This window comes from Lepus europaeus, unplaced genomic scaffold (genome assembly GCF_033115175.1).
Source record: "Lepus europaeus isolate LE1 unplaced genomic scaffold, mLepTim1.pri SCAFFOLD_390, whole genome shotgun sequence".
Taxonomy (NCBI): domain Eukaryota; kingdom Metazoa; phylum Chordata; class Mammalia; order Lagomorpha; family Leporidae; genus Lepus; species Lepus europaeus.
In genome coordinates this window covers 1-21,676 of record NW_026909266.1, presented here as the reverse complement: position 1 = coordinate 21,676, position 21,676 = coordinate 1, and the positions used below count along the sequence as shown (strand labels likewise).

Genomic DNA, 21,676 nt, shown 5'->3' with positions numbered 1-21,676 from the left:
TTGTGCCTTGGAGCCCACTCAAGGAATACTGTGAATCCCACTTTCATAAATGCTGCTACGCATCTTCCCGCTAAGTTGCCAGGACAACACAGACATGGTTTTCCCCAGAATCAAAGAAACCTTGCAGGGTGCTAAGCTGCAAACGAAGGGATTTCCCAGAGCTAGGTCTTGGTGCAAGGACCGCACTTTAGGTTCAGCCAATATCAGCATTTGGAGTGAGTGCATCATTTCGGCAGTAGTCACTGGACACTGCAGCTGTGGAATTGTCGAGTGTTGTGAAGTAACCTATGGACTGCGAATGCCCATGACATTTGCCTTGTCCTGTGTTATCTCTTCAAATGGGTCAAGTTGTCCCATCCCGTGGGACGTCAACTAGGGCCAAATACCTAGAATGGGGAATGAAAGGGACAGGAGACACAAAGATGACAGCAAGACTACATGGCTGTTCAAGCTGTGTCATTATTTTTTTTAACCACTCACTTATATATCATGAAGGCAGGATGTCGGGCAGGGTGAAGGAGGGTAGTTTACCTTGCAGCTGCAATGCTTGTGCAAGCAGAGGGAGGTCACAAGGTTATCTTGCAGCTGCAATGCTTGTGCAGGTGGGGTAATGGTCATAAACACTTAAGACACAGGGTGGCATTATAAGTACTTTCCGGCCTGGGCTGCTTAGCTCTACTTCAGTAGTTTATCGCTAAGAGGCCACATGTTGCCTGGTCCCTGACATCTTCCCCTTTCTTATCAGTTAAACAGAAATGGCTACCAGTTAGGCCAAGTGTGATGAATGAGCAGTGCCTCTCTTAGGAATCGACCCAGAGCTCCGGTACCTCTTACCCGTCATTGGATATACTTGCCATTCCCCAAGGACCCCTGTCTTAGGTGGGTGAGGTTCCAGAAAGGTGCCCGTCATTGACTTATTGCTCATTTAATTGATAAGCCTGGAACCATTCCTGGGCTCCCGACTGGGGCAGCGGCGGACCAAAGGGGAGAGTCAGTTGTTGGAGGGACCTTGACTTCACCGGCCAGACCTCACTGGCCAGAGAGAGAGACAATGTTTTCCAGGGGATCTCTCATGGCCAGACTTCGGTAATGTATTTGAATTGGTCTGGTTGCTAAATCACCTACTTGCTGTTTGATAAAGGTCATCAGATTATTGAAAAGACAAGGATCTACAGATAGTCTAACAAGCAAACCAGCAATGGGGCCTAAAAGCAGTTGCAAATAGGGAAGCAGTCCATTCCATCCTGTCCAAAAGGGATTTTCAGCCATGGCACGTCGACGACGCTCCAGATCTTCTTGAAGTGTCTTGATTTTATCGTGAACAATGCCGGACTTGTTAGCATAAAAACAGCATTTTTCCTGTAAAGCCAAGCAAATACCTCCCTGTTCGGTGGTAAGCAAGTCTAAGCCTCTACGATTTTGTAGAACCACTTCCGCTAGGGAATCAATTGGATCTTGAAGATCCTGGATGGTGGTAGATAGGGTTTGTACATCTTAAATATGTTGTTGGGACAATTCTCTATATTTTTGGACAGCAATTCCCAGTCCTGTGGATCCTGTAACCACAGCTGTGGAAATTCCCAATGTGGCCAATAAAGGAATAAATTGAACAGCTCGCCTTTGCCTTTCTGCAATATAATCAAAGGAGGGAATAGGGACAGAGGTATTTTCATCAATAATTTCTACATTGGGAAGAAGCATAGCATGCATGCAGTTACCGTTCCAGTTTGTTGGTAAAATGGTATAAGCTAAACTATCCCTACATACAAAAATGGTGGAATTAGGGGCATAAAGAGGGTAATCTACTGTTTTACTATTTGTGCAGAAAGGAGCAAACCCTACATTGATATCGAAGGAATTATTGTTAGGAGACTTATAAAGGCAAGTGATATTTTCCGTCGGGACAGGAAGAACAGGAAAAGGCTGTATAAGGGGGCAAGGAAAGGAGATATTAAACTAAGGGTATCATTAAGCAGCAGAAAAATGGCAAGGGGGGGGGTCCCTGGCGTAAACAGAGCCAGCAGCCTTTTGCAAGATCTGGGGCAGAGAGATTAAGCAGTTTATGGGTGTTGGTGAGGATATCCATGGTATTGACATCCAAGTCTTCATTTCCTCTGAAATGAACTTTAGCCAGGGGGTGGTATTGAAGGGAAGGGTAAAGGCTCTCAAATAGGGTTTTGAGTGTTTTTTGTGTTTTTAATTGTGTAAGGGTATCCTGAGGGCCTCCACCATCAGACACTTCCACAGGGGCTACAGGGTACCAGCAGGCTACTTGTCCCTTAGGGGGGCAGGGAGGAGAGCTGAGGCGTGAAGAAGACAAGTCTCCTCTGAACACTCCCCCATGATCTCCTGTAATGGTGGCAAACAATAAATGTTGATCCCCCTCATTACAGGTTTGATACTGCGTATAACAAGAGGAGTGCACAGAGTAATGGATAGTACTATTGCACTCTGACGGGATTGATCCCCAGGGCGGGAAGAGTCTAGTTTAGGTTTGAGAATACAGTGCCATTTGGAATCTGTGACAGCCCAATATGCAGTTTTATCTCCGCAGTCGTGTGTAAAATGTGGCTTACAATTGAGGACATGGGATCTGTAGGAAGTTGATGTTTGTGGGAAGGATACTATTATGCCCCTCAAGCAGAAACAAGGGTCATGCTATTGAAGGAGTTTTTGAATGGCCTGAGGGTCGTCCAACCCTGCAAAGACTGGTGGAGCCCAATGGATGGTGTTGATTGCCATCATCAGGAGAGCAAGGAAGAGGGCCATGTTATTAGGGCCCTTCAGAGGGGTTAATCAGTGAGCCCTCAGGAAATGTGGCGGGGAGGAGAGAATAGAGAGAAGATAAGATACACAAATAGCAACAATGGCAACAATGCCGACAATAACAAGGAGTCCTGTAATGAGTCCCAGTAGCTTCCAGCAGGGTCTTTTCATTCCTGTAAACACAAGGGGAAAATATCCTCAGGGCCGGATGTAGGCTCTGGTGTAGGATTAATATTAGAAGAGTTTGATGAATTAACTTGTTAATTAATCTTTCAGGCAGCCATCTTGGCATTGATTGTTTTTGATCCAGAACGCAGGCTGACCCCCATCCCCAAATAAGCACAGGATCGGGGCCATGCCAGCCACTAGTGAGGGGGTCTCACCACATCACCAAAGGTGGGGCCATTTCAGGGGAAGGATGCCAGTGACGATCTGCGGCTGAATGACTATTATTATCTAAGGTTAAGAAATTTAGTACAAAGAGCGCATGATTCAGTCGGTCGCAGGGAGAGACAAAGAATAAGGAAGTGGTTTCAAGCCGAGTGAGCCAGGTTTTCAGCATTTGATGGGCTCCTTCGATAATCCCCTGACCCTGTGGATTGTAGGGGATTCCTGTAATGTGATTAATATGGAGCACCTCACAAAATTGTTTAAACTTAGCACTGACATAAGCAAGACCATTATCTGTCTTAATCTTAACAGGTTTTCCCAGTACAGAACGAGCAGTGATAAGGTGCGAGATAGCATCCTTAGCAGCTTCCCCTGTATGGGGGGGAGGCAAAGACAAAGCCACTGTTGGTGTCTATAGAGACATGAAGATACTTTAGTTTGCCAAATTTTGGGAAGTGTGTGACATCCATTTGCCACAGTTGATTAGGGAGAAGACCACGCAGATTGACTCCCAGGTTGGCTTGTAACACATGAGGGGCATTCTTTGACTATTTCACAAGCCTGTTCTCATGAAATTTTACAAAACAAATGGAGAGATTGAGCATTTAAGTGATGCAACCTATGCAAGTTTCAAGCTTCCTGCACTGATCCCACAATTATGGGGAAGGTGAGCCTTGTAGCAGCATCTACCTGGACATTACCTTTTGAGTTTTGAGCTTTCTGCGCTGATCCCTCTATTATGGGGAAGGTAAGCCTTGTAGCAGCATCTGCCTGGGCATTACCTTCTGAGAGTGATCCTGGTAGGCTTGTGTGCCCCCTAATATGTCCCAAATAGAAGGGCTGTTGTCTTAGCTTTTGCATTTGTATAAACAAGGGCATAGCATTGGAAGTTATTTTAAGAAAAGGAGAAGTTTTAAGAAATGGAGTGGAGTGAGCTACATATGCACTATCAGTATAAATATTTACAGCTTGACTGGAAAACTGTGTAAAGACTTGAAGTATGGCATACAGCTCAACCAACTGAGCCAACTGATAAGATGTTTAAAAACATGGGAACGGTTGTCTGCCACAAAGGCACCCATCCCACTGAACGACCCATCTGTAAATACTGTAACAGCCTTTGGAATGGGATTATTTTTTGTATTTTATGGAAAAATAAATGAATAGGATTGGGCAAAATGTAACACGGGGTCATCAGGGAGGTGATTGTCAATGGTTCCCATAAATCCTGACATGGCTATTCCCCAGTCATCAGAAGTTTGAAGAAGGAACTGAGTCTGTTCTTGGGTATATGGCACTACTATAACATTGGGGTCTTTTCTGAAATATTGGTGGGAAAGGAAACGAGCCTTGATGATTGTTGAAGCAACCTGAGACAAATATACTGTAATTACTTTAGATGAGGAAATGGGGAGATGGACCCAGAAAAGAGGTTGACCTTTTTTATTGGGTGTGAGGGATTTTTGCCAAAAAACTCCAGTGGCCCTTACTAAAAATCTGAATATCCAAGTCTATGTCTATCTGTTTTAGAGGGGCTGTAATAGGTTGAGTTATGCCCTGTCTCATTTTTCCAAGTCCTGTGCCAGGCACATAATCCATGCGCAGCATTTGTTGTGTGACCACAGCACTAGGGCTGCACAGGATAACTTCCATTTGGGAGAGAATGTCACGTCCCCACAGGTTAACAGGGAAGCCTGGTAATACAAAAGGAGTCACAGTGCCCCTATCTTTCCAGTGTAATACCCTTGAGCTGACTTGGGGGTTATTGGACTGGCCTATACCTGGCAAATCGGTGAGAGATGTGGTCAGCAGCCAATGGGTGGGCCAATGATTTTGAGATATGACTGTGGCATCTGCCCCTGTATCCAAAATGCCCTTGAAATCCTTTCCTTCAATAGTAAGGGTTAACACAGGCCTATTTTTTGTAATTGGCTGGACCCAATAAGCATCTGAGGAGCCCAAAGGGGTAATGCCTCAGGGCTTGGAAGAAATTGAGGATGTATTTCCAGTAATTAAAGGCAGAAGAACCAGTTGTACTAGATGGGTGCCCTGTGGAATGACAGCTACTCCAAAATAGCAGCTGCCACGATTTTATCTCCCTGGTAAAGTCACCATCAATAATACTGGGAAAAACTTGAATGCCTTTAAGGGTGGCTGACGCTCAGCCAAGAATAAAAGCACAGGTGCCCAAAGGCAAGGGGCCCTGCACCCCTGTAGGGATAATTTTTGAGCCCTGGGTGGAATCTAATATTGTATCAGAGGCAGCACAGAGGTCTAGTTCTGCACTACCTGGGGTTGCTCGTTGGAGAGAAGCAATTGTTGAGGTATTTGCTGAGCCTGAGGCTGGGAGGGGACAAACCATACTGCCCCGGGGTTTGTCCTTTGAGATACCGGGGCCAGGGGCTGGCCCCTCTTCCAGTTTTCCAAACTTTGTTCTTTAATGAATTACCTTTTTTATCAGTTTTGGAACCACGTTTATTGGCCCAATGCCTTTTCCTTTTGCACTGGGGGCAAATCCCAGGAGGAGTTTTATTTTGATTTTTAGCTTTTGGATGATTTTTGCACATGTCCCTGCTGTCCACATTTATAGCACTCTCGTTTTGTTGGGCATAACCCTCCTTGTTGATTTTTGTAATGACATACCATGCAGAGCGGCAGGTCCTGAATGTCCTCTTTTTAGGTGAATTCATTTTGTTAATCTCTCATGAAAGGGACTGTCACAGAACATCTCAGCCACAGTAGCCAATTGATCCATGCCCATGTTGTACTATTTGGTAGAATTTACAGTACTGTGGGCATCACTAGGCAATCTTTAATCCATACTGAGAATTAAACATTATCAGTAATAATCACAGGCATGTTTAACATTCAGCTTGACTGCATGTTCCCCTGGGATGAAACAGCAGTAGCAGAAGCTTGTTCTGGCTCCCTCTTAAAGCCCTCAAGGACAAGCGTGGCTCATTGCCAAGATTTTAGGTAAGTAGTGCATCCTGTCCTGGATCTTGGCCAGAGAGCTGAGACATGAAGCATGCCTACCTGTTTATCAAAAACATTCCTTTATCCTCCTCCCTGGGAACTGGCCAGGCTTCTAAGGAGCAGGAGAAGGTTATCTGGCAGACAAGTTGCTTGTTTATCAGAACCAAATCTAGATACAAGCCTCTTCATTTTTATTATTTTTTTTATTTTATTTTTTTGACAGGCAGAGTGGACAGTAAAGGGAGACAGATAGAAAGGTCTTCCTTTTTGCCGTTGGTTCACCCTCCAATGGCCGCCGCGGTAGGCGTGCTGCGGCCGGCGCACCGCGCTGTTCCAATGGCAGGAGCCAGGTGCTTATCCTGGTCTCCCATGGGGTGCAGGGCCCAAGAACTTGGGCCATCCTCCACCGCACTCCCTGGCCACAGCAGAGAGCTGGCCTGGAAGAGGGGCAACTGGGACAGGATCGGTGCCCCGACCAGGACTAGAACTCAGTGTGCCGGTGCCGCAAGGCGGAGGATTAGCCTGTTAAGCCATGGTGCCGGCCAACAAGCCTCTTCATTTTAAAAATCTGTCCTTACATTTGGCCCTAAGGTTGCATCGAGGTGTAGGCATACTTAACACATCATCATAAGAATACAATACAAATTTCTCATACAAGTGTACATTCAGGAATCAAACACAATAATATTTAAGGTGTTTTAAGGATAAAGTGAAACATATCTGAGGGGGAATTAGCTTCTTGGGCACCCATGTCAGGGACATAAAAAACAGTACCATAATTGTTACATTCTTGCAGGTTTGTGGAATCTTAACAATTTGTGGCATATTTGGATTTACATTTTTTTTGTAAAGCAAACCAAGCATAATCTGCTCAAGCATTCCTATCAATAATAAGTAAGGGTAGAGTTAGTACATAATACAAAAACAGAATGGGTAGTCCGGACACTTTGTCACCACAATTCCTCATTTTACATAGTAATACTAACTTTACAAAGGTAACATTTACTTCAGCTGAAATCATGAAAATCCTTTAAACAATTTCCAACTCTTTGCCACTTGACCTCGTCAATTGTTCCTTCCCTGAGGAACCAGGACCATAAATTTTCCACATACTCAAAAAATGCCTTTAGATTCTTATTTTTAACCTGAACTCCTCGTGTCTTGAGGGCCTCCCTGAGACCCAAAATGAACATTTTCTGTGATGAAAATGCCTGTCGCATGGCCGTCACTTACCTTGTGCCATATTCACTCTGCAGCATCGACTGATGCTAATGATCTCAGGTGGGCAGTTCCAAGCTGGTCGCACAATAACTTGGATCCAAGTTATCCTCCTGGAAGGCGGCGTTCCTCCATTTTACAGGCACTCGAACCTGAAGGGCTGCACGAACCCCAAGGGCCACACTTGAGCCCCACATTGGGTGCCAGTTGTCCCGTCCTGTGGGACAGCAACTGGGGCCGAGCACCTAGAAGGAGAAATGAAAGGGACAGGAGAAACAAAGATGGCAGCAAGACATGATGGCTGTTCAGTAGCAAGATCTGTGATTGAGTTAGCCATAACACAAGAGGCTATTTAAATACAACCACAAATATCATGTTGGTTTGCTGCAGTTGATCTAGCCTCTCCCCAAAACAATTTTTACTGTGTTTTCTGGGTATTATCGACGGACTTCATTGCTTTGAAAGCTAGAGGAACTGCAGCAAACAAACGTTATATTTCTGTTTGTATATATGACATTTTATGCAGTTGTGCAACGAAAAGATGTTGCTTTTCTCCAATACAATTTTTACTGTGATTTTTTGGTCCATTGCATACGAATTCCACACCACTTTGTTCGGATATGACTGGATGAAAGCAGAAATACCCGGTTGTGTTTTGGCTAACTAAATCCCAGATATTGCGAAAGACTCTCTGTTTTGTTTTCAGGATATTATCAATGGACTTTATTGTTTTGAATAATTCTTATCAGGAAACATTTAATTTTGTGCTTGGAAACACTAATTGGTTCCACATGGAGACACCAGCTCTACACATACGTATTTTCTAGGGAGAAAGCTAGAAGAACTGCGGAAAACAAACATGATATTTCTCTTTGTATACATGACATTTTATGCACTTGCATAACGAAAAGACTTTGCTTTTCTCCAAAATCATTTTTCTGTGATTTTCTCGTTCCATTGTATACAAATTCCACATCACTTTGTCTGGATATGACTGGATGAAAAAGAAATATCCGGTTGTGTTTTGACTAACTCAATCCCAGATATTGCTACAGCCTCTGTGTTTGTGTTTTCCGGATATTATCGACGGACTTTATTGTTTTGAATGTTTTTTATCAGTGAACATTTAATTTAATGCTTGGAAACACTAATTGGTTCCACATGGAGACACCAGCTCTACACATTCGTATTTTCTAGGGAGAAAGCTAGAGGAACTGTGGCAAACAAACATGATATTTCTGTTTGTATACATGACATTTTATGCACTTGCCTAACGAAAAGACTTTGCATTTCTCCAAAACCATTTTTACTGTGATTTTCTCGGTCTATTGCATACGAATTCCACACCACTTTGTCCGGATATGACTGGATGAAACCAGTAATATCCAGTTGTGTTTGAGTAACTGAATCCCAGATATTGCGACAATCTCTGTGTTTGTGATTTCTGGATATTATCGACAGACTTTATGGTTTTGAATGTGTTTTATCAGTGAAGATTTAATTTTCTGCTTGGAAACACTAATTGGTTCCACATGGAGACACCAGCTCTACACATTCGTATTTTCTAGGGATAAAGCTAGAGGAACTGCGGCAAACAAACATGCTATTTCTCTTTGTATACATGACATTTTATGCACTTGTGTAACGAAAAGACTTTGCTTTTCTCCAAAACCATTTTTACTGTGATTATCTCGGTCCATTGCATACGAATTCCACACTACTTTATCCGGATATGACTGGATGACAGCAGAAATATTCGGTTGTGTTTTGGCCAAGTCAATTCCAGATATTGCGACAGCCTATGAGTTTGTGATTTCCGGATATTATTGACTTACTTTATTTTTTTCAATGATTTTTATCAGTGAATATTTAATTTTGTTCTTAGAAACACTAACTGGTGCCACATGGAGACACCAGCACTACGCATTCGTATATTTTAGGGAGAAAGCTAGAGGAACTGCAGCAAACAAACGTGATATTTCTCTTTGTATAGATGACATTTTATGCAGTTGTGCAACGAAAAGACTTTGCTTCTCTCCAAAACCATTTTTACTGTGATTTTCTCGGTCCATTGCATACGAATGCCACACCACTTTGTCCGGATATGACTGGATGAAAGCAGAAATATCCGCTTGTGTTTTGACCAACTCAATCCCATTTATTGCTACAGCATCTGTGTTTGTTTTTTGCGGATATTGTCGACAGAATTTATTGTTTTGAATGTTTTTTATCAGTGAACATTTAATTTTGTGCTTGGAAACACTAATTGGAGCCACATGGAGACACCAGCCCTACACATTCGTATTTTCTAGGGAGAAAGCCAGAGGAACTGCGGCATACAAACATGATATTTCTGTTTGTATACATGACATTTTATGCACTTGCCTAACGAAAATACTTTGCTTTTCTCTAAAACGATTGTTACTGTGATTTTCTCGGTCCACTGCATAGTAATTCCACACCACTTTGTCCGGATATGACTGGATGAAACCAGAAATATCTGCTTGTGTTTTGGCTAACTGAATCCCAGATATTGCGACAGCCCCTGTGTTTGTGTTTTCCAGATATTATCGACGGACATTATGGATTTAATGTTTTTTATCAGGGAACATTTAATTTTGTGCTGGGAAATACTAATTGGTGCCACATGGAGACACCAGCTCTACACATTCGTATTTTCTAGGGAGAAAGCTAGGGGAACTGCGGCAAACAAACATGATATTTCCATTTGCATATGACATTTTATGCACTTGCCTAACGAAAAGACTTTCCTTTTCTCCAAAACCATTTTACTGTGATTTTCTTGGTCCATTGCATACAAATTCCATACCACTTTGTAAGGAACTGACTGGATGAAACCAGAAATATCAGGTTGTGTTTTGGTTAACTGAATCCCAGATACTGCGACAGCCCCTGTGTTTGTGTTTTCCAGATATTATCGACGGACTTTATTGTTTTGAATAATCCTTATCAGGGAACATTTAATTTTGTGCTTGGAAACACTACCTGGTTCCACATGGATACACCAGCTCTACACATTCGTATTTCCTAGGGAGAAAGCTATAGGAACTGCGGCAAATAAACATGATATTTCTGTTTGTATACATGACATTTTATGCACTTGCATAACGAAAAGACTTTGCTTTTTTCCAAAACGATTTCTACTGTGATATTCTCGGTCTACTGCATAAGAATTCCACACCAATTTGTCCGGATATGACTGGATGAAACCAGCAATATCCTCTTGTGTTTTGGCTACCTCAATCCCAGATATTGCTACAGCCTCTGTGTTTGTGATTTCTGGATATTATCGACGGACTTTATGGTTTTGAATGTTTTTTATCAGGGAACATTTAATTTTGTGCTGGGAAATACTAATTGGTTCCACATGGAGACACCAGCTCTACACATTCATATTTTCTAGGGAGAAAGCTAGAGGAACTGTGGCAAACAAACATGGTATTTCTCTTTGTATACTTGACATTTTATGTACTTGCCTAATGAAAAGACTTTGCTTTTCTCCAAAACCATTTTTTTGTGATTTTCTCGGTACATTGCATACGAATTCCACACCAGTTTGTCAGGATATGACTGGATGAAACCAGAAATATCCGCTTGTGTTTGGCCAGCTCAATCCCAGATATTGCTACAGCCTCTGTGTTTGTGTTTTCTGGATATTATCAATGGACTTTATTGTTTTGAATAATCCTTATCAGCGAACATTTAATTTTGTTCTTGGAAACACTAATTGGTGCCACATGGAGACACCAGCTCTACACATTCGTATTTTCTAGGGAGAAAGCTAGAGGAACTGCGGCAAACAAACATGATATTTCTCTTTGTTTACATGAGATTTTATGCAGTTGCATAACAAAAAGACTTTGCTTTTCTCTAAAACCATTTTTAATGTGATTGTCTCAGTCCATTGCATACGAATTCCATACCACTTTATCTGGATATGACTGGATGAAAGCAGAAATATCCGCTTGTGTTTTGACCAACTCAATCCCAGATATTGCTAAAGCCTCTGTGTTTGTGTTTTCCGGATATTATCGACGGACTTTATTGTTTTGAATGTTTTTTATCAGGGAGCATTTAATTTTGTGCTTGGAAACACTAATTGGTGCCACATGGAGACACCAGCTCTACCCATCCGTATTTCCTAGGGAGAAAGCTATAGGAACTGCGGCAAATAAACATGATATTTCTCTTTGTATACATGACATTTTATGCACTTGCCTAATGAAAAGACTTTGCTTTTTTCCAAAACGATTTTTACTGTGATATTCTCGGTCTACTGCATAAGAATTCCACACCAATTTGTCCGGATATGACTGGATGAAACCAGCAATATCCGTTTGTGTTTTGGCTACCTCAATCCCATATATTGCTACAGCCTCTGTGTTTGTGATTTCTGGATACTATCGACGGACTTTATGGTTTTGAATGTTTTTTATCAGGGAACATTTAATTTTGTGCTGGGAAATACTAATTGGTTCCACATGGAGACACCAGCTCTACACATTCGTACTTTCTAGGGAGAAAGCTAGAGAAACTGCGGCAAACAAACATGATATTTCTCTTTATATACTTGACATTTTATGTACTTGCCTAACGAAAACACTTTGCTTTTCTCCAAAAACCATTTTTACTGTGAATTTCTCAGTCCATAGCCTATAAATGACACCCAACTTTGTCCCGATATGACTGGATGAAACCAGAAATATCCGGTTGTGTTTTGGCTAACTCAATCCCAGATATTGCTACAGCATCTGTGTTTGTGTTTTACGGATATTATCGATGGACTTTATTGTTCTGAATGTTTTTTTATCAGGGAACATTTAATTTTGTGCTTGGAAACACTGATTGGTTCCACATGGAGGTTCCACATGGAGACAACAGCTCTACGCATTCGATTTTCTAGGTAGAAAGCAAGAGGAACTGCGGCATACAAACATGATATTTCTGTTTGTATACATGATATTTTATGCACTTGGCTAACGAAAAGACTTTGCTTTTTTCCAAAGCCATTTTTACTCTGATTGTCTGTCTCCATTGTATACGAATTCCACACCACTTTGTCCGGATGTGACTGGATGAAACCAGAAATATCCGGTTGTGTTTTGGCTAACTCTATCCCAGATATTGCTATAGCCTCTGTGTTTGTGTTTTCCGGATATTATCGACGGACTTTATTGTTTTGAATGCTTTTTTATCAAGTAACATTTAATTTTGTACTTGGAAACACTAATAATTTCCACATGGAGACACCAGCTCTACACATTCGTATTTTTTAGGGAGAAAGCTAGAGGAACTGCGGCAAAGAAACATGATATTTCTGTTTGTAAAGATGACATTTTATGTACTTGCCTAATGACAAGACTTTGCTTTTCTCCTTAACCATTTATACTGTGATTTTCTGCGTCCTTTGCATATGAATGGCATACTACTTTGTCCGGATATGACTGGATGACACCAGAAATATCCGGTTGTGTTTTGGCTAACTCAATCCCAAATATTTTGACAGCCTCTGTGTTTGTGTTTTCCGGATATTGTCGATGGACTTTATTGTTTTGAATGTTTTTTATCAAGCGACATTTAATTTTGTGCTTGGAAATGTTAATTTGTTCCACATGGAGACACCAGCTCTACACATTTGTATGTTTTGGGGAGAAAGCTAGAGGAACTGAGGCAAAGAAACATGATATTTCTGTTTGTATAGATGACATTTTATGCACTTGCCTAAGTAAAGAATTTTGCTTTCCTCGAAAAGAATTTTTACTGTGATTATCTCGAAATATTTAATATGTATTCCACACAACTTTGTCCAGATATGAAGGGATGAAACAAGAAATATCTGCTTGTGTTGGCTAACTCAATCCCAGATATTGTGACAGCCTTTGTGTTTGTGTTTTCCAGATATTATCGAAGAACGTTGTTGTTTTGAATGCTTTTTATCAGGGAACAGTTAATTTTGTGCTTGGAAACACTAATTGGTTACACATAGAGACACCAGCTCTACACATTTGTATTTTCTAGGGAAAATGATAGAGGAACTGTGGCAAATAAACATGATATTTCTGTTTGTTTAGATGACATTTTATGCACTTGCCTTACGACATTACTTTGCTTTCCTACTAACCACTTTTAATGTGATTTTCTTGGTCCATTTCATACGAATTCCAGAAAACTTTGTCCGGATATGGCTGGATGAAACCGGAGATATCTGCTTGTGTTTTGCTTAACTCAATCCCAGATATTGCTACAGCCTCTGTGTTTGTGTTTTCCATATATTATCTACGGACTGTATTGTTTTGAATGTTTTTTATCAGGGAACATATAATTTAGTACTGGAAACACTAATTGGTTCCACATGGAGACACCAGCTCTACACATTCATATTTTCTAGGGAGAAAGCTAGAGGAACTGCGGGAAACAAACATATTTCTGTTTGTATAGATGACCTTTTATGCACTTGTCTAACAAAAAGACTTTGCTTTTCTCCAAAACGCTTTTTATTGTGATTTTCTCGGTCCATTGCATATGAATTCCACAGAACTTTTTCCGGTTATGGCTGGATGAAAGCAGAAATATCTGCTTGTGTTTTGGCTAACTCAATCCCAGATATTGCTACAGCCTCTTTGTTTGTGTTTGCTAGATATGATCGATGGACTTTATTGATTTGAATGTTAATTTTATCAGGGAACATTTAATTTTGTGCTAGGAAATACTAATTGGTCCCTCATGGAGTCACCAGCTCTACACATTCATATTTTCTAGGGAGAAACCTAGAGCAACTGTGGCAAACAAACATGATATTTCTTTTTGTATACATGATATTATATGCACTTTCCTAACGAAAAGACTTTGCTTTTCTCCAAAACCATTTTTACTGTGATTTTCTCAGACGATTTCATAGGAATTATATACAACTTTTCCGGATATGACTGGAGTAAACCAGAAATATCGGGTTGTGTTTTGGCTACCTGAATCCCAGATATTGCTACAGCCTCTGTGTTTGTGTTTTCTGGATATTATCGATGGATTTTATTGTTTTGAATGTTTTTTATCAGGGAACATATAATTTTATGCTTGGAAATGTTAATTCGTTCCACATGGAGACACCAGCTCTACACATTTGTATGTTGTGGGGAGAAAGCTAGCGGTACTGCTGCAAACAAACCTGATAATTCTCTTTTGGTAGATGACATTTTATGCACTTGCCTAAGGAAAAGAATTTGCTTTTCTCTAAAACCATTATTACATGTATTTGTGTCTATTGCATACGAATTCCACACAACTTTCTCTGGATATGACTGGAGGAAACCAGAAATTGCCGCTTGTGTTTTTGCTAACTCAATCCCACATACTGCTACAGCCTCTTTTTATGGGTTTTCTAGATATTGTCGATGGACTTTATTGTTTGAATATTTTTTATCAGGGAACATTTAATTTTGAGCTTGGAAACACTGACTGGTTCCACATGGAGACACCAGCTCTACACATTCATATTTTCTAGGGAGAAAGCTAGATGAACTGACGTAAACAAATATGATATTTCTGTTTGTATAGATGATATTTTTATGCAATTGCCTAACAAAAAGACTTTGCTTATGTCAAAAACCATTTTTACTGTGATTTTCTCGGTCCATTGAGTACGAATGCAACAGCACTTTGTCGGGATATGACTGGATGAAACCAGAAATATAGGCTTTTGTTTGGTTTAACTCAATCCCAGATATTGCGACAGCCTCTGTGTTTTTGTGTTTCGGATACTATCAATGGACTTTTTTATTTTGAATGTTTTTTATCATGGAACATTTAATTTCGTGCTGGGAAACACTAATTGGTTCCACAAGGAGACACCAGCCCTACACATTCGTATTTTCTAGGAGAAAGCTAGTGGAACTGCGGCAAACAAACATGATATTTCTGTTTGTATACATGACATTTTATGCACTTGCCTAACAAAAAGATTTTGCTTTTCTCCAGTATCATTTTTACTGTGATTTTCTGGGTCCATTGCATATGAAAGGGACACAATTTGGGCCGGATATGACTGGATGAAACCAGAGACATCCAGTTGTGTTTTATCTAATGCATTCCCAGATATTGCGACAGCCTCTGTGTTTGTGTTTTCTGGATTATTGATGGACTTTATTGTTTTGAATGTTTTTTCTCATGGAACATTTATTTTGTGCTGGGAAACACTAATTGGTTCCACATAAAGACACTAGCTCTACACTTTTGTTCTTTAGTGAGAAAGCTGTAGGAACTGTGGCAAACAAACATTATATTTCTGTTTGTATGGATGACATTTTATGCACATGTCTAACGAAAAGATGTTGCTTTTCTCCAATACGATTTTTACTGTGATTTTCTCGGTCCATTGCATACGAATTCCACACAACTGTGTCTGGATATGACTGGTTGAACCAGAAATATCCGGTTGTGTTTTGGCTACCTCAAACCCAGATATTGCTACAGCCTCTGTGTTTGTGTTTTCCGGATATTATCGATGGACTTTATTGTTTTGAATGTTTTTTTATCAGGGGACATTGAATTTTGTGCTTGGAAACACTAATTGGTGCCACATGGAGACACCAGCTCTACACATTCGTAATTTCTAAGAGGAAAGCTAGAGGAACTGAGGCAAACAAACATGATATTTCTGTTTGTATGGATGACATTTCATGCACTTGCCTAACGTAAAGACTTTGCGACAGCCTCTATGTTAGTGGTTTCCTGATATTATCAAGAACTTTATTGTTTTGAATGTTTTTTACCAGGGAACATTTAATTTTGTGCTTGGAAACACTAATTGGTTCCACATGGAGACACCAGCTCTACACATTCATATTTTCTAGGGAAAAAGCTAGAGGAACTGCACAAACAAATATGAAATTTCTGTTTGTATAGATGACATTTTATGCACTTGCCTAATGAAAAGACTTTGCTTTTCTCCAAAACCATTTTTACTGTGATTTTCTCGGTCCATTGCTTACGAATGCCACATCACTTTGTTTGGACATAAATGGATTAAACCAGAAATACAGGCTTTTGTTTTGTTTAACTCAATCCCAGATATTTTGACAGCCTCTGTGTATGAGATTTCCGGATATTATCGATGTACTTTATTGTTTTTAATATTTTGTATCAGGGAACATTTAATTTTGTGCTGGGAAACAATAGTTGGTTCCACATCGAGACACCAGCTCTACACATTCCTATTTTCCAAGAAGAAAGCTGGAGGAACTGTGGCAAACAAACGTGATATTTCTCTTTGTATAGATGATATTTTATGCACTTGCCTAACAAAAATACTTCACTTTTCACCAAAACCATTATTACTGTGATTTTCTAAGTCCATTGCATACGAATTCCACACCACTTTGTCTAGATATGACTGGATAAATCCAGAAATACCCATTTTTATTTTGGCTAACTCAATCCCAGATATTGCTAAAGCCTCTGTGTTGGTATTTTACGTATATTAATAATGGACTTTATTTTCTTCAATATTATTTATCAGGGAACATTTCATTTTGTGCTTGGAAACACTAATTGGTTCACATGAGACAGCAGCTCTACACATTCCTATTTTCTAGAGAAAATGCTAGAGGAACTGCGGAAAAGAAACATGATATTTCTGTTTGTAAAGATGACATTTTATGCACTTGCTTAACAAAAAGACTTTGATTTTCTCCAAAACCATTTTTACTGTGATTGTGTCCATTGCATACAATTTCCACACCACTTTGTCCGGATATGAATGGATGAATCCAGAAATATCCGGTTATGTTTTGGCTAACTCAATCCCAGATATTATGACAGCCTCTGTGTTTGTGTTTTCTGGATATTATCAATGGACTTTATTGTTTTGAATGTTTTTTTATCAGGGAACATTTAATTTTGTGCTTGGAAACACTAATTGGTTCTACATGGAGACACCAGCTCTACACATTCTTATTTTCTAGAGAGAAATCTAGAGGAACTGCGGCAAACAAACAGGATATTTCTCTTTGTATACATGACATTTTATGCACTTGCCTAAAGAAAAGACTTTCCTTTTCTCTAAAACCATTTTTACTGTGATTTTCTCGGTCCATTGCATATGAATGCCACAAAACTTTGTCCGGATATGACTGGAAGAAACCAGAAATATCCGCTTGTGTTTTGGCTAACTCAATCCCAGATATTGCGACAGTATCTGTGTTTGTGTTTTCCGGATATTATCGACGGACTTTATGGTTTTGAATATTTTGTAGACAAGGAACAATTAATTTTTGCTTGGAAACACTAATTGGTTCCACTTGGAGACACCAGCTCTACACATTCGTATTTTCTTGGGAGAAAGCTACAGGAACTGCGGCAAACAAACATGATATTTCTGTTTGTATACATCAAATTTTACGCACTTGTGTAACGGAAAGACTTTGCTTTTCTCCAAAACAATTTTTTCTGTGATTTTCTCGGTCCATTGCATATGGATTCAAAACCACTTTGTCCCTAAATGCCTGGAGGAAACTTGAAATATCCGCTTGTGTTTTGGCTAACTCAATCCCAGATATTGCTACAGCCTCTGTGTTTGTGTTTTCTGGATATTATGGGTGGACTTTATTGTTTTGAATGCTTTTATCAGGGAACATTTAATTTTGTGCTGGGAAACACTAATTGGTTCCACATGGAGAAACCAGCTCTACACATTCGTATTTTGCAGGGAGAAAGATAGCGGAATTGCAGCAAACAAACATGATATTTCTGTTTCTATAGATGACATTTTATGCACTTTTCTTATGAAAAGACGTTGCTTTTCTCCAATACAATATTTACTGTGATTTTCTTGGTCCATTGCATACGAATACCACACCACTTTGTCAGGATATGAGTGGTTGGACCCTAAATATTAGGTTGTGTTTTGGCTAAGTCAATCCCACATATAGGCAAAACATCTGTGTTTGTGTTTTCTGGATTTATTGATAGACTTTATTGTTATGAAAGTCTTTTTATAAGGGAACATTTAATTCTCTGCTTGGAAATGCTAATTGCTTCCATATGGAGACACCAGCTCTAGACATTCGTATTTTCTAGGGAGAAAGCTAGAGGAACTGTGGTACACAAACATGATATTTCTGTTTGTATACATGACATTTTATGCACTTGCCTAAGGAAAAGACCTTTTTTCTTCTACAAAACCATTTTACTGTGATTTTCTCGGTCCATTGCATACGAATTCAACACAATTTTGTCCGGATATGAATAGATGAAACCAGAAATATCCGGTTATATTTTGTAACTCTATCCCAGATATTTCTACAGCCTCTGTGTTTGTGTTTTCTGGATATTATCGACGGACTTTATTGTTTGAATACTTTTTATCAGGGAACATTTAATTTTGTGCTTGGGAACACTAACTGGTTCCACATGGAGACACCAGCACTACACATTCGTATTTTCTTGGGAGAAAGCTAGAGGAACTGCGGCAAACAAACCAGATATTTTTGTTTGTATACATGACATTTTATGCACTTGCCTAACGAAAAGATTTTGCTTTTCTCCAAAACCATTTTTACTGTGATATTCTCGGTCCATTGCATATGAATGCCACACCACTTTGTCTGGATATGACTGGATGAATCCATAAATATCTGCTTGTGTTTTGGCTTACTCAATCCCAAATATTGCGAAAGCCTCTGTGTTTGTGTTTTCCGGATGTTATCGAAGGATTTCATTGTTTTGAATGTTTTTTTTATCACGGAACATTTAATTTTGTACTTAGAAACACTAATTGGTTCCACATGGAGTCACCAGCTCTACACATTCATATTTTCTAGAGAGAAAGCTAGAGGAACTGCGGCAAACAAACATGATATTTCTGTTTGTATAGATGATCTATTATGCACTTGCCTAAGGAAAGGACTTTGCTTTTTCCAAAACAATTGTTACTGTGATTTCCTCGGTCCATTGCATATGAATTCCACGCAAGTTTGTCCGGATATGACTGGATGAATCCAGAAATATCCGGTTGTGTTTTGGCTAACCCAATCCCAGATATTGCTACAGCCTCTGTTTTTGTCTTTTCCGGATATTATTGACAGACTTTATTTTTTTGGATGCTTTTTTTATAACGGAACATTTAATTTTGTGCTTGGAAATGCTAATTGATTCCACATGGGGACACCGGCCTACACATTCATATTTTCTAGGGAGAAGCTAGAAGGACTGCGAAAACACACATGATATTTCTGTTTGTATAGATGACATTTTATTCACTTCCCTAACAAACAGACGTTGCTTTTCTCCACTACCATTTTTACTGTGATTTTCTTGGTCCATTGCATACAAATTCCACACCATTTTTTTCTGGATATGGCTGGATGAAACCAGAAATATCCGCATGTGTTTTGGATAACTCAATAATAGATATTGCTACAGCTTCTGTGTTTATGTTTTCCGGATATTATCGATGGACTTTATTGTTTTGAATGTTTTTTATCAAGGAACATTTTATTTTGTGTTAGGAAATACTAACTGGTTCCACATGGAGACACCAGCTCTACACATTCGTATTTTCTAGGAAGAAAGCTATAGGAAATGTGGCAAACAAACATGATATTTCTCTTTGTATACATGACATTTTATGCACTTGCCTAATGACAAGACTTTGCTTTTCACCAAAACCATTTTTAGTGTGATTGTGTCCATTGCATACGAATTCCACACCACCGTGTCCGGATATTATTGGCTGAAACCAGAAATATCCGGTTGTGTTTTGAAAACTTCTATGTTATCAGGGAACATTTAATTTTTTATTTATTTATGTATTTTTGACAGGCAGAGTGGAAAGTGAGAGAGAGAGACAGAGAGAAAGGTCTTCCTTTGCCGTTGGTTCACCCTCCTATGGCCGCCGTGGTTGGCGAGCTGCGGCCAGCGCACTGTGCTGATCCGATTGCAAGAGCAAGAGGCTTCTCCGGTTCTCCCATGGGGTGCAGGGCCCAAGCACTTGGGCCATCCTCCACTGCACTCCCTGGCCACAGCAGAGAGCTGGCCTGGAAGAGGGGTGACCAGGACAGAATCCGGATCCCTGACCGGGACTAGAACCTGGTGTGGCGGCACCGCAATGCGGAGGATTAGGCTAGTGAGCTGCAGCGCTGGCAGGGAACATTTAATTTTGTGCTTGGAAACAATAATTGCTTCCACTTGGTGACACCAGCTCTACACATTCCTATTTTCTAGGGAGAAAGCTAGAGGAACTGTGGCAAACAAACATGATATTTCTCTTTGTATACATGACATTTTATGCACTTGCCTAACGAAAAGACTTTGCTTTTCTCCAAAGGAATTTTACTGTGATTTTCTCGGTCCATTGCATACGAATTCCACACAACTTTGTCCGGATATGACTGGATGAAACCAGAAATATCCACTTGTGTTTTGCCTAACTCAATTCCAAATATTACTACGGCCTCTGTGTGTTTTCTGGATATTATCGACGGACTTCATTGCTTTGAATGTTTTTTATCACGGAGCATTTAATATTTTGCTTGGAAACACGAATAGGTTCCACATGGAGGCACCAGCTCTACACATTCGTATTTTCTAGGGAAAAAGCTAGAGGAACTGTGGGAAACAAACATGATAATTCTGTTTGTATACATGACATTAAATGCACTTGCCTGATGAAAAGACTTTGTTTTACTCCAAAACCATTTTTACTGTGATTTTCTCGGTCCATTGCACACGAATGCCACAAAACTTTATCCGGATATAACTGGATGAGAGCAAAAATATCCGGTTGTGTTTTGGCTAACTCAATCCCAGATATTGCTGCAACCTCAGTGTTTGTGTTTTCTGGATATTATCGATGGAATTTATTGTTTTGAATATTTTTCATCAGGGAACATTTAATTTTGTGCTTGGAAACACTAATTAGTTCCACATAAGGACACCAGCTCTACATATTCTTATTTTCTAGGGAGAGAGCTAGAGGAACTGTGGCAAACAAACATGATGTTTCTGTTAGTATACATGACATTAAATGCACTTGCCTAAGGAAAAGACTTTGCTTTACTCCACAAACCATTTTTACTGAGATTTTCTCGGTCCATTGCATATGAATGCCACACCACTTTGTCCGGATATGACTGGATGAAACCAAAAATATCCACAGGTGTTTTGCCTAACTCAATTCCAAATATTGCGACAGCATCTGTGTTTGTGTTTTCCGGATATTATCGATGGACTTTATTGCTTTGAATGTTTTCTATAATGGAACATTTAATTTTTTGCTTGGAAACACTAATTGGTTCCACATGGAGACACTAGC

General features: G+C 39.9%; 1 pseudogene; it reads right to left on the bottom strand.

Annotated features, from left to right (window-relative positions):
* Window positions 1–1,029: 1,029 nt before the first annotated feature.
* On the bottom strand, window positions 1,030–2,769 carry LOC133755037 (syncytin-1-like; annotated as a pseudogene).
* Between the last annotated feature and the right edge of the window lie 18,907 nt (window positions 2,770–21,676).